Below are 14475 nucleotides of genomic sequence, written 5' to 3'. Positions count from 1 at the left end.
GATTATCCTTTTGTTTAGGAATCTGCTGCTTTGCTATTCAAACAAAGTGACTTAGTGAAGCTGTCAAAATTTGCAATATTTTGTATGTGTATATTATGTAAATGTTACATGTATGTATATATTCGTATAATGGTAAAACTTTTAAGCAGACAGGGATGGAAATATTTAATTTTTTCTGCACTTTGACTAAGTCACATGATCAAAATGTCCCTACTAAAGTGACTCATTTATCTGGCTGGGAAATAATTATGTTCATATTTTCCTGCTGAACCTTTAAAGCAGATCTAATTCTCCATATACAGGACCTACAGGAATAATCCATATTTATGGCTAATGCAGTTCAAGGAAAATCTGAGCTGGTACTTGTAAAATACCTCACAGCTGAACTTCCCCAAAAATCCATTTAACTGCTTAGTTCACTAGCATATGGCTCATCTGTATCTTAATCAATGCACAGTTGACAAATCAGAAGACAATATTATAGGCATAATATGCCTTGCCAGCCTGTGTCAAAGGGAAGCCATAGACTTTGCAGAAAATGAAGACTGGAAATGCTCAGCCATAGTATAATTGACATAACCTGTCCTGGCTTCACAACATCACATGTAAATTCATGTCACTGCATTGGCCTTCATTCAGCAAGGTACTCGCAGCCAGTGAGATTAAAGCACAGCAATAGCCCTTCTGCTTCTGGCTGGATTACTCAATATTATACTGAGTTGAGGCCTTTGTATGGGACTACTTTGGGTCCTACTTACCAAACAGATGTCCCAGATTATTAGTAGGCAACAGTGGTAAAACCCCCTCAATATTACAACACACTAACTGACAAACATTCCGACTCATTTGGCTCTTTTACTTTCTCCTAGGTTTGGTAAAAACACTTCAAGTCCAGGACAGATGAGGTGAGAGATTTGAGTACAACTTTTGAAATATGCTGGAAAAACACATAGGAATTCCATATTCTGCTTCAATGACAGTGTGGAGGGACTGTTTTAGGAACAAGTTCCTCAATTTTAGAGACTCAGTTCTGTATCTGACTTCTGAAGGTAACAAGATAGGTTTGTTGTTGTTGTTGATACTTGTCATTTAAGAATTTACTGATTTTTCAAAACAAAAAAACCCCAACCCTCACAGTGCCTTTCCTTTCTTTTAAGCAATTCTTGATTCTGTACATATGTAGTTTAATTTTCTAGAAAATGAAAAAACTAGTAAGAGAAATAGATTTTTACCTCTGTTTAGTTCTTTGTGTTTTCAGGAGTATGTTCAGAGATACGAGGGTCTTTATGCTTTTACCGAAGGCATGAACATGTGAAGTATGACAGAGAGAAGCATTAATACCCTGCCATACAAGGGTGACAAATGCAGACCTTAAAAAATGCTTTTAAAGATAAGCATTATTTCTGTTATACCAAGACACTTGCTCAATTGAAGAGGCACAAAACCACCACTACTGGAATTTCAAGTGAAACCTCAAATTACTCCTAGAAGTTAATGATTTTCAGAACCTCATCTGTGGCCAAAGAGCCTGAATTCTGCTCCTGTTGTGTTCCTGCTGACTCCACTGAGAACTGACTGGAGTCCAAGAAGCTGTAATTAAGGAGAAAGGAAGTGCAAATGACCCTACACAATGACTGCATTTAAGACATTATCGTGCAATATTTCTGCACAGTTTTGATGATAATCGTTGTCCTGCATGAAGCAAAATAGTAATAACTCCATCTGATGGACGTAATTAGTTCTCTTTTTACTAGGGGATGTTGGGGTGCGTGTGTATTTGTAACAAACACTGTAACTTGTTTATTACTGTGATACTTCTAATGTTAATTATTAGCTTGAACAGTACTTCATCCTGAAAAGGTGTGTAGAAGTGTGCATCCATCTTAAACCTGAAAACATTGATGCAAAGATTCTGAATTTCCTCCCTCTTTCATACAGAGATAAAATTTCAAAGATTTTAAATTACTTTAACGAATAGGATGAAGATAGCAATTCATGACATCACTCAGTTCTGGGCTGTCCTTTCAGAATTCAGTATCATTTAGCTTCCCCCCAGCTTTAAGTGGGTATTACCTTTACTGTTGCATGAAATGTTTACAACAATGCAAATCTCACAGAGAACCTCTAAATTAAAGCCATCAAAGCCAAGTTCATGGTTCTTGCTGAAAATAGATGAGATCTGATTCTGTTCAAGTTTCATTTTGAATCTGTGCAAACCCAACTCTCCAAGCAAAAATTACAGTGGCTCAATTTATAAAGGGCAAAACCTAAAAGAAATGTTCCTTAGGAATAGGTGTATTTATTTTACATATCTCTTTATATGTCTTCATAATGATAGTCTCTAAAATCCAACAATTATAGTAGTTGGTTCGCAAGATCTTTAACGATAAATAGTCATGGCTGTTGTGTTTTGTGTCTCCAGTTCTGAAAATACTTTGAGGTGGATACCTGGGGCTACTGAAGATGAGCGCTAGCTTTCAGTAGAGTTTAGATGCTATATATATCTAACATTTAGGTTTTATCTAATTTTTGGACTGCTAAAATCAGAAGCCCCTTTAAAATACCCCCAAAAACGTAACTGTACATATGTCACTGAACGTACTATGGGTTAAGATCAGAAAATAACAAGAAGAGAATTAAGGTGCTTGTTTGTGATTTGCATAAACATTCAGAAGATGTTTTCAATTTTTGTCCTTTTGAAATGCTCATGTGGTAATATAAAGGCTATAAATCATCCTTGTGAGCCAAAACATCATTTGCTACTCTTAGAAGGCAAGTTAACAGTATTACAACTTTGGTGAAATTTGAATGCATTCCACGTTCAATTTTTTTAATAAGAACTGTAAATAACAGGCCATTTTGGAGTATAATAAACGATCCCTTCCAAAATCTAATGATAGCTTACTTTAGTTATAGCCGTCCTTTTATAGCAATAGACAGCTTTAAAAAATCATTCTTGCAGCATACACATAATTTTAAAGAGCTGGAATAAAGTTTTGGAGCAAGTCCATTCATTTAATTTATACAAGTATGACAAGTACTACGAATATCTTTGATGACCTAAATCTCATCTTACACAGGAAGCTGCCTTATCTTTTAGGGTTTCAGTTTGCACATAGTACTCTCTTCACAGGTATTTCATATTCTAGAGATTTTTTTCTACTCAGAGTATTGCTTATCCTTATTGATCAAATCTCATCAATCAGATGCTAAAGATTCATAAAGTAGGTTTAAAAATAATAAGATTTTAAAAATTAATGAAGTCTATACTAAAAATTTTCCTCTGAATTTGAAGTCTCTGAAGAATTGTATTTTCCAGATTTTTACTGGAACCCTAAAGAGTAATATTTAAATATTTTTTTAATTAAGTAAAGCACCAACTCCTACTTTATCACACACCTTTGGAAGTTGCAAATTTAAAAACACAGTAAGATTTATGATGTAATTGAGAGGTCAAAATGACGCAGCCATATTATTAGCACTAACTTCAGCATTATAATGTTCTTTACCTATATTCTAAGCAGATAACTATTTTCAAGCAAACTAAGCTTCAACTGTTCCAAAAAAATTAGAGAATTAAAATCAAGTCTCCTTCAGAGAAATACATGCATCTTTCTGCCTCTGGTGAGGCTGTCATTTTGTGTTCAGACCAAGACATAGAAAATAGAAGGACAAAAAATATCACACACATTAACGCTGTTCATCATGAAAAGAAATGATAAATGTCAGTTTGAAACCACAAATATCCGGCTTAGAAGAAGAAAACAATTGCTCTTTTATTATAATGTTTTGCCTGCTTGTTGGTCCTGCTCTTACTGTAGTTATAATAGTGTCCCATCACCACAATATGTGAGCGTGTTATATAGAGACTACAGCTATGCAAAAACTCTCCAGTTATGAGTTGTATCTGAGAAAAAAAAAGAATGAAAATTACTTCTTCTAAGTGGGCATTTTTTTCCTTCAAATTTTACTGTGTGGTCAGACTTATTCTTGAAGAGAAAGGTATGACATTCTTGCTTTCCAGCTTCGTGCTACAGGCTAACCATGAACTGGCACAGCCTATGTTGTCCTTTTTACACCACTGTATTTTTTTACAAAGTTTAACTTTTCACGATAGCTGAAAAGATGGAAAGCTATTTATGGAATAAACAGCAACAAAAGCTAGCCAACTCTGCACAGCATAATGGGATTTTAATGTATTCTTCTTGTCAGCATAGTGTATTTCTGTGATAATTTTATGTGACAGCGTAATTAAACTGGAAAACAATTCCCATTTCCTATGTATTTTATCTATTTATCATCATTTATTTCTTTACTTTCTTGCTCTGCTATAAATATTATTGTAAGGAGAGTTAAATAAGTTAAACCAATGCAATTACTTTTACAGATTGAAATTAACTTCATATATCAATTTATACTGGTTTGTATACAGCACCTACTATTTGCCCTGTACAAATAAATGCATTTGTTGCAGTATATTTATAGTGTCACTATGGTTTCCATGTTTGCACTCCTTTTGACTAATGTTCTATATGTTAAAACTTGACATTTTAACAGTATTTTCAAACAATTTCATTCATTATCAAATAACCATTTATTACATTGCAGCAATTTCAAACCATTTACTGGACCCTCTAGACATTGCTAAACAATGATTTATCAAGGAGAGTGCAAATTTTAGTGCTTATCACAGCAAATACAACAGTAACATTAAATAGTGACTTGACAACACCTCTGACTAAATTGTTTTTCTTTTTTAATCTTGATGAGTCATATTTAGTAGTAGCAGTTTGTTAATGTGCTGGAAATGGAGGGCAATATTCTAGATTGTTCCATTGTAGAAAGCTCTTTCTGGCTTGCTCAATTTTTTTGCATGCTTGGGGGATAAATTGAAGATCATGGGATGCAACAGACACGTCTCATACTGCCTTTTTATTTTCTTGTGATGCCTATGATGGCCCCACATTATCATGTGTGAGATTGCTTTTCAGATTTTATTTGACCATGAATCTAACAAAATCTACCTCTAGCCAAATCTGTATTGATTTTTGCTTACCTAGTGTGAATAGCAGTGATGCAAAGGATTTGCAGTTCTGTTTTCAGGAAAAATCTCCTCCTTCCCAAGGTTCTAGCCGACAAATAGGACTGATTTAATTTCATATGTGACCACTTGGCTGCAAAATGCTGTGCTTACATTTCCAGTCCTTATCTCCCCTATTTCTATTGAACTTGAGATCCACAGTATGTCAGTGGGAAAACAGACCGATACCCACAAATGATAATGATGTCTCTGGAAGCATTTAGGTGCAAACTTTGCACAGCAACAGTATTTGAGGGAGACATCCCCATTCTCGGAGATCTCATTAATCATTGCAGACCTCACACATTCAGCTCAACATTAAGTAAATTGAAAGGCTTAAACATTACAGAGGATATTCATAGAAGGAGTTTCAATGACTTAGCAGTATTCCTCATTTGTGAGGTTCATACATGGACTATAGCTGAACAAATATCGTTAACACTGAATTTAAATGATCCCTAAATCAATAGTTTGGTATTGTTGATTTCTACTACAGTAACATTAAGTAGCTCCAGATAAAGCCAAGGCCTCATTATGCAAAACTAACAGCTTAATATCATCCTTGCCCAGAAGAATTTATATAGTCTACAGTTTGTTTATGAATTGGGGTAATAAGGAACCACACCTTAGACTGTGATCTTCCTTGGCCAAGGTCATGAAAAGAGCAGAACTGAAAATTACACACAGATTTTCTATATGTCAGTCTTAATTTCAAAGGTGTCCAAAAGGTTTTGATTCATTATCTCTAATTCAGGAGTGGTTATCAGGACCACTTGTTCTGTTACTGCTTCTATGGTAGAGCCAGCAAAGAGAGCTTAATTAACTTAATTAATTAGCTTAACTCATTAACCTAATTATGTAATAATTTAGTTTAATTGCCACAGCTTTCAACTTGTGCTGGTAAGACAGGCTCTAAACTGTAGTAGAAAAGAGTTAACTTTTTGTTCTGCAGCCTGTGTCATAGCATGGCATCCTCTGCCAGAAAAGCATAGCTAGGCTTGGTAACTTCAATGGCCAATGCAGCAACAGCCAAGATGTATCATAAATTGGGGCCCTTATACATGCAGAAATGTAAAATCTTACTTGATTGCTAAAGGTCTCACTACTCCTACTTTAAAGACTTCAGTTCTTTAATTTTACCCATGCATATCCTCTGTGTTTAATCCTAGGATCTCCAAGTTTATGTGTTTACTTGTGATGACAATAGCTAATGTTTGGAGCTTGGGGGGTTTTTTGGTGTTTGGTTTCTTGGGGTTGGTTTTGTTCACCACCTCTACTAGTATTCTGTGAGAGTTTTGCTAGACTAGTAGGATATGACCAAGCCCAAAGTATGTTTACAGAGTACACAAGGAAAGCTTATCTAAAACCAGTAAAAAAAAAATAAATAATTAATTTTACCCAAGCAGAACTGCTTACTTGTCTTCTCAAACTTCAGAGAGAATTTTTATAAATTCTTCATCTATTCCTGAATCACAGTAATTCTGAACACGCTACTACTTTAAACAAAACTGTCACTGAAGTCAGGTAGGCCAGATCAGGCACAAAAAGTTTTGGCTTATACTAATCACTTAATTTTAAGTGATGCCATATGATGCCAGAATAAATGAACCATTACACCCATGTCCCTGCTTATTTAAAAAAAAAAAAAAAAAGTTGTTGGAGAAAATGAAAGTGTCTGAGGACCCCTGAGCAGACAAGAGTAAGCATTTAATCATCTGAGAAAGTCAAGCTGAGTTCAATCACAGGTCAGAGCTGAAGGTCTGCTCAGAATCAGGTACCTCAGATTAAAGCACTTTGAGCACAGATGTGTCTATAGCCAAACACACAAATGACCCTAATACAGGTACCATTCTGTTTGCTTCCTTTTATTTTAATCAGTCTGAATGACAAAGTCCTAAGATATTGAGGTATGGTCAGACCCAAGTCTTCTTGATCCAGGAACTGATCCTGAGATGACTGGTCTTGTTATCCTATTTCCAGCCTCCTTGTCTCCACTAGTCCGTGTGCTGGAGATTACTATTCCTTGATTTCCACTAGTTAAACTGATAATTTGGCTTCTTTTTCACCTATGTCTATGAAATCAAGTTTGTTTGGGTTTTTTTTGGTTTTGGTTTTTTTTGTGTGTGTGTGTGTGGTAGGCTTTGTGTGTCAATCCATGGAGGTTCAGCAACCATCAGCTATCAAGTGCCAGAGATCAGGTCTGAAAATGGCAAAAAATGGTTTTTAATATAATCAGGGTTAACAACACTCCCTCTCAGAATTCAGACATGTAAAAAAAGAATTAGTTTTTCCCCATAATCAAATATATTATTTCTATGTGACCAGCAGCCTAGGTGTGAGGGAAGGAAGTCATCAAGACGAGCTCTTTGCTTACTTAAGGAGATATTATACAAAACATTAAACCCAATGAGGGTATCTGTCAAAATCTAAAAGACTCCATCTCTGCTGTTATCTACCTTCCATTACGGATTAATTTGACACTAATTGCAAAAATGATTCAATTTAGCTGATCTTCAAAAAATAGTTTGAAAATTAAAATTAATGGCTAGGATAAAATCTAGGTATTCTAACTGAATAAAAGCTTAGAGATGAAGGGCTAGGGACTGACAGAGAAAGCTTAGATGGGAATTACCTCAAAAAAATTGCATTTAATACATAAAACAACAGAGAACCAAAAATGAATTTAAAGAAGAACATGACAGGTACCAGTGGAGGAAATGTCAAAGAAATTGTGTACTGATGGAGAGGGATGGGAAAAAACAAATTTGAAACATTTTAGCTCTAAAAAGGACTTTGGGACCGTATTTTGTTAGATCTAAAAAACCCACAAGAAATTACACACTTTTAAAAGTTTTATCTAACTAGCAGAACCTAGAAAATCAAGTATTTATCAACTATGCATAGGACAAACTGGAGAATGTGAGTTTTAGAAGTGGTCAGCCTCTCCATATGAGGTTTGTAGTTCAAAAGTTAAATTTGCACCAGCAAACTAATCATAGCTTTGTGATGTTCTTCCAAGTCCCTATTTCTGATAAAGACACTGTGTAACATGATAGACTCTCATCTGTACCAGATGGTACAAGTCCCTGATGAATCGTATGCCAGCTGTGCACGGCCAGAATACAACATACTCCAACCACACTTCCTCTTTTCTCTCACTCTCACTGTGCACCCAGCACAGCGATGCTATATTGACACGCGGGCTCGTGAGCATTCAAAGCAGCAGAACGTGTGTCAGAGGCTCGCTGTATAGCAGGCATGTGAAAGATGACAGCTTCCAGAGCTACACACTTTGTGCTCTTCCTACTAGTCTCTTCCTTTGCCAAACTTAACGCAAAGACAGCCTCCTTTGTCTATTGTGCCTGTTTCGTCCAGGAGGTTGGAAGGGTAATGTTCTTCAACATACAAAGAGTATGGTTTCCCTTATCTTTATGTTTGCATTAAATTAAAGGGTGTCATTTCAAGAACATCACCCCAGTGCCACCAGACTTGCCTTGCTACACAGTACAGTGGGAAATCTAACTGCCCCACCACAGCACTAATGCCTGCTTCCCTTGTGCTCTTTTGTGCTTACCGAATGTAATTAGCAACGTGTACAGCTTGCAAGGGGGAATAAGGTTGATTCTAACACATGGTTAATTAAGATATTACAGTTAGCTATTTGCTAGGCTGACTCAAGGGAGTAGTAATAGGATATGGAGTCTTTCACCTTAAGTTCAGCCATTCTTACCCCCAAATTCCCAGGCAGTGATCAGTAATTTCTCATTAACCCTGGCACAAGATGAATCTGACTCCACTCAGGCATGTGGATGAGTTCTGAGCACATGTCTGTCAACAAGAAGTGTCAGTGTCTCTGATAATTAAATTTCAAAGTGAAGAACCCCACTGCTGTGAGTGAATAGCAGAAGTTGATGCCTCCCTATGGCATTATTTTAATTCTTGTTGTTGTTGTTGTTGTCTCCAGACTCAACAAGCTATCATAAGCTATCATAATATCAGCAGATATGGATTTAGGTTTTGAAGACTACAAATTGACTGTTGTCCTTAGGTTCCCCTGCAAGACAAACAACTAATAGGAATACAACCATAGAAGCTAGAAAAACATAGTTTAAAAAATACCCAACCCAACACTTAAATTATAATTAATCTGCAAGAGACCCCTAATTTCATGATCCTACCTGCGCTGCCAAGAACTTAAAGAATCATTGGTTCTTGACACCATTCTCTTGCCGAAGGGCAATTACCTCTTCTGTATGCATTGCCTTAATCATGTCAAGTTGTGTCCCATAAATTTGCATGTCTCCCAAGGAAGCACAGTGCATTGCCAGCAGCCTGATAGGCCAGATCAAAACAATTTCCTAATGTATGTTTACATCAGCTTTGGCTCCTGAGCTGCTTTTGCTCTAGTTGTTCCACAAAACAGAGCAAATTCCCTCTCTCTAAACTGTGTGTTGCATCGGGGATAGGAGGCAGAATAAGCAGAATATGGGTGGATACATTGTCCTTACCAGAACTGGGCAATGCTTTCTAGATTAATGAACTGCAAATCAGCTACACAAATGAAACCACATGCTAGATATAAACACAGTCCTCTGAGATGGGCTTGTTGTCACAGTCAGAGAGGGAGAAAGAGAGAGAGGGAGGGACTGCGCACACACATATGTGTGATGGGGGTTGTAATGAATGCCAGCTCCCCTCCCGACTCGCTGGGATACATGAGGATGACAAATTCTCTGAGGAACAATTCCTTTGACTGGTTTGTTGAGGAAAGGAAACTTGTCATGCTGCCAAGAATAAAACTGCTTCTGGGCTTAGTTTTGAATTTTATAAAGTGAATAAGTGAAAAACGTATACACATTCACTTCAGACCCAAGTCATGAATAATTAAAAGAATATATAATTGTACCCAGTTTTCCCCTCAAGCTCAACCAGCAAAGATATCTTCTGTCCATGTAACAGGGTACTTCATGTTTTTTTCAGAAACTATAAGAAGTGAGCTGAACCAAGTATCACTGAATTCATACTGCATGCAAGTATGAATAACAACGTGACCATCAGAACACACAGAAATGCAAACTGAGAACTCAACAGTTTCATATGAAGGAAGTTCCAGATTTTTTGATTATGCATAAATATTTTCCTGGTATGATTCATCCACACTTGATATTGGATTCGGACACAGTTAAGATAAAAATGATATTATTAACACAGCATTATGGTAGACATCAAGCTGATACTGCAAATGGCAAAGATGAGACATTTTTTATGAGGCACAGTAATATAAGATTGTTTACCATATCAAAAATACCTATGCAGAAAATAACCTCAGAAAACATAAGTTATCTGTACCTATGTGTAACTATCTGCTTTTTCTGAGATAGGCAGACTTTCTAGCACATATTAAGGAATGTGAGTGAACGGTATACAGCCACACGTTTGTCTGCAATTCTGTTGGTGCACTGAAATTGTCTAATGATACTTATCTGGAAGAGGCAGATGCAAGAGATCTCCTATTGTTTTATTTTTCCGTGTTATTCCCACAGTTAATGGGTCCCTCAGTTTTCAACCAAAGTGAAACTTAGGATTAATATCTATTTTTCTTGAGGGCATAGTAGTTAGCAAATACAGTATTAATAGCAATGTATTTAGTACCTTTCACTTGCAGATACAGAAATCTTATTTAAATACTAATGAAGAACATCAATAGCTTCTGTAAACAAGATAATCATTATATCCCCCCTCCGCACAAAGGCAGACATGAAGATTCTCATGGCTAGCAAGTTGGCTCTTGCTTTCTCTCATACTGGTATGGCTGTTTGTACCCAACAAACTGTGATGCTCTCTGATAGGAAAAATATATTAGAAAAACTGAAAATCACATACACAGAGGATGAATAGATTCTCTTTTGTATGTAGGTAATAGCCATTTCCTTGAAATAGCAAAGGTCTGGGGTTTGGTTTGACTGTTATGAAAGATGTGCATTCTTTGTGTTTTTGAATGTTTCTAGCTGAATTCCAAACACAAGATCTTCACTTAGACCTGAGTTAGACCTTCACTTCTTTTCAACAAGGTATTTTTCAGAGACAGAAAAATGCAAAACTTCAGGGAGGAGTGCTAGCAGATGTGAAGTGCAAATCTGCTTAAGAAGAACTAGTCCACTACAGCATCGTGGGTTGTATCTGAAGTAGCTCAGGGAGGTTTAGGAGAAAGTACACAGGGATATAGAAGGACTGTGGTGAGGGTCACCTTCTGATCAATAATTTACCCCATGATACGCAAAGAGGATGCAACTATGAAACTCAGCTAGCTACAGTAGCATGACAACTGATTACAATAGAATGGCTTTAAAGAGGTGATGATGTACCCAGCAGGAATATCAGAAGTGAGGCAAAATATTATGCACTACCTACTTCCTGTCCACATATCTGAAAGCTACTACTGCATGTGTTGCTCTTGTCATTTTGTATCACAGGTGTCTAAGACAGGAGCCAAATTATGTGTATGGATTACAAAAGCAGAGGTAAACTACAGTCCAAAGCCTGTATCATCAAAAAAGGGCAAGATAAAGTTGGAAAAAAACAGTATTCATACTTTCTGTATAGGGAAAATGGCAAGGAGGAATTCTATACAAATGCAGTCTCTACATCCAACCCCACAGAGACAGAGTTTCAGATGAATGTTTTAAAATTCCAACATTTCTGAGCTGTTGCTTGAACCACTTGAAAGGGGGAGGCATTTTTAGTCTAGTTGTTGGGTTTTGGTTTTTTTTAGATTACTAGAAAATATTTTTCTAATAAGTAAAATGGGAAAAGACCATGAAAAAGGTGAATGTTTTGTATTCTGTTGCTTTTGATGACTGCTTTCTATTTAAAGGTTAATTGTGAATTATGTGAGACCCAAAATTGTGTAACAGTTGATTTTTCCCACGTACAGGACAAAATTCATGCAACAGAGCATTATTCCTCCAAGCCTGTTCTCTTTGGTAAAGCTTTCATGTGAGAAACTGCTTATATTTGCAATTGTCTGATGTTTAAAAATAGAATTATTCAACATTCCCTAGCAGTTGGCTCTGACCTCTTGTTTGCTTGTTTTCTAGGTTACATTTGAACACTCGATCGATTTGCAGCTATATTGTGCCACCCGGTGTAAGAGATGGGAAATTGCACAACTTTGCTGACCATCATGACACAAGTCTGGCGCTGGTGTCCTGCAGATGACATTGGTGCATTTTGAAGGCAGTTTTGAGTTTATGAACAACGGAAGCACACTTAGAAAAGCATTAAAAGTATTTAGTATGAGACTTAATTTTTCTTAAAACATTAATTTGCCAGAAAACTTTCAACCTTTTGACTTAATAAGTTAAGTCATGGTGGCCCTTTACTTCCTATTGCTCTGTTGAAAGACAAGGAAGATTATCTATTGGGTAATAAAATGATTCTCTACAGCATAATTTAATGTAATTTTCTACTTTATCTAAACCAGGATAGAACAGTACTGATTCAAAATCTGTACTCTGACACTTTGCAAACTTAAGTTTGTTGATAAAATAAGGGGTGTTCAGGCATTAAACTAACAGGCAAGTTTTGATCCATGTTAACTGAGCAGCCCATAAAAGGGAACCTCTCTTTTCTGTAATGCAATGTGCACCTCGAGGAATCACAAACACCCTTGATCTTTAGAGCTCAGTTAGACCCAGCTCATTCTATAATAATTCCAACTGATCATAGATACTCCGAACCAGCAGGCTGAGGCCTCTTGCCATTCAGTCTTCGATACCTAGGCAAGCACCTTACAAACTGATCACAAAAGTCACATAATCGGATCTTTGCTATTAAAAGCTGGGGTGCTACAGGCATAGGAAGTTCCAAAGTAGGTACACTAGTAACATTAAGTTTGGTGTGTGGCTGGGAGCAGATAGAAAAATATAATGTCCTTAACATAGAGTATTTTGTCATCTTCTGTTGCATTCTTACTTCCACGAACAAAAAACAGTGATAGAACAAAGGTGACAGGATACAATTTTTTTCCCTTTTGCCATTTCCCCTCAATGTTTTACTGCATTTCTCCTACCAGTCATTACACACCCTTTCTTTATACTTAAGCTAGCTCTTGCTTTACATTTGTACTATTATCTGATAAACTTATGTTACAATAACACCTACAGGCCTCAGGCCATTTGCTGTGCACGATACTAATTCTTTTATTTTCAATGGTCTAATTAATTTACCTTAATAATTGTTTTTTTCCCTGTTCTTTGTAGATTTTATCTTTGCTGGTTGGGGGTGGCTGTGCTTTCTGTTCTTCTTTAGTGGTATTTTTCCTTCTCATGTTTTCCCCCCATTCAATCTGTGCCCCCTTATATCAGTTTTTAATTCTTTCCACACTTCTTCTCCACATCTGTCACAATTATTCCAAGTTCCTTCAGCACCCTACAATAAAACAAACTTTGTCGCTATTGTTGCATTGTTCACCTTTGGGCAATAGATTAGTTGTGATCAAGTTAGTAGCTGTCTGTATATTACAACAACGTGTCAGTGGCAAGTTCTAAACCTTAGCCAAAACCTTCCTTCCATCTTGACCTCCTCCTCCTAGTAAAATTGACGACCGTTGCCATTCTTAAGTATGTGAAAAAGATGAAAATGAGATTTATCTAACTTCCTGTGCTTCTATTGTGCATATGTAATATCACCGCATTATGTTATGAAGAAGGATTGTATTTTGGATGCTGTATTTATACAGCTGAAATTGTAGTTTCAACTGATGCAGAGATTCAGGTTTTTTGCTCGATAATGCTGCTACCACTGCCTTGCCAGTATGTAATATTGATACTACCTGTTCTCTTTTTCCTCATGGAGAAGGTTCCACTCTTGTTTCTAACATTCGTCCCATACTTTCCCGAGCACCTAACGTTCCAGGCACAGCACGCTAGTTAGTACATAGAACCCTGTGAGCGGACTTCACATTTTCCATTCTGTGTCCCGTTTATCGCGGCCCAGGACTCGGCCCCTCAGTTACCGTTCCTGTGACAAGCGGCTGCCCTGGCCGGACGGGCAGCGGGGGAGGGAGCTGTGGGTGCCCAGGGACAGCAGCGGCGCCATTAATCACCCGCAGCTGAGGGCTGCCCGGGCCGCAGGACTGATCCTCACCGCGCTCCCGGGGGTTGGGCAGCGCTCCTCAGCCCCGGGGACGAGAGGACGGACGAGAGGACGGACGCCATCCCCGGCGGCGCCCCGGCCCCGCCACCTCCCCTCAGAGCGGCGCGAGACCCGCCCCGCGCGCTCCCAGCGGACGCCCGCCCGGCGCGGCCCCGCCCCGCCCGGCGCGCGTACGAGGAGAGAGTACGCACGCGCCAACTGCCCGGGGCGGGGCGGCAGCGGCGTTATTTGACACATGC

The 14475-nt window shown here is 37.7% G+C and overlaps 2 long non-coding RNA genes across 3 annotated transcripts in view; one reads left to right on the top strand and one right to left on the bottom strand.

Moving 5' to 3' along the window:
• Positions 1 to 949, top strand: part of LOC128151530 (uncharacterized) — an 86859-nt gene extending 85910 nt beyond the window's left edge. Inside the window, exon 3 of the long non-coding RNA XR_008238404.1 lies at positions 870 to 949. This is a non-coding gene — a long non-coding RNA (uncharacterized LOC128151530). The remainder of the gene's footprint in view (positions 1 to 869) is intronic.
• A 5980-nt stretch (positions 950 to 6929) lies between these two features.
• LOC128151529 (uncharacterized) lies at positions 6930 to 14346 on the bottom strand. 2 transcript variants are annotated; one of them, XR_008238403.1, is made up of 3 exons: positions 13914 to 14346; positions 13309 to 13510; positions 6930 to 7280 (listed from the first exon to the last, which is right to left on the bottom strand). It is a non-coding gene; the product is annotated as an uncharacterized LOC128151529 (long non-coding RNA). The 2 variants fall into 2 exon arrangements; XR_008238402.1 differs by having other exon boundaries at positions 13309 to 14346.
• Between the last annotated feature and the right edge of the window lie 129 nt (positions 14347 to 14475).

This window comes from Harpia harpyja, chromosome 14 (assembly GCF_026419915.1).
Source record: "Harpia harpyja isolate bHarHar1 chromosome 14, bHarHar1 primary haplotype, whole genome shotgun sequence".
Lineage (NCBI taxonomy): Eukaryota > Metazoa > Chordata > Aves > Accipitriformes > Accipitridae > Harpia > Harpia harpyja.
Note: the sequence above shows the minus strand (reverse complement) of the source record. Positions and strands in the feature narration are given on the sequence as shown.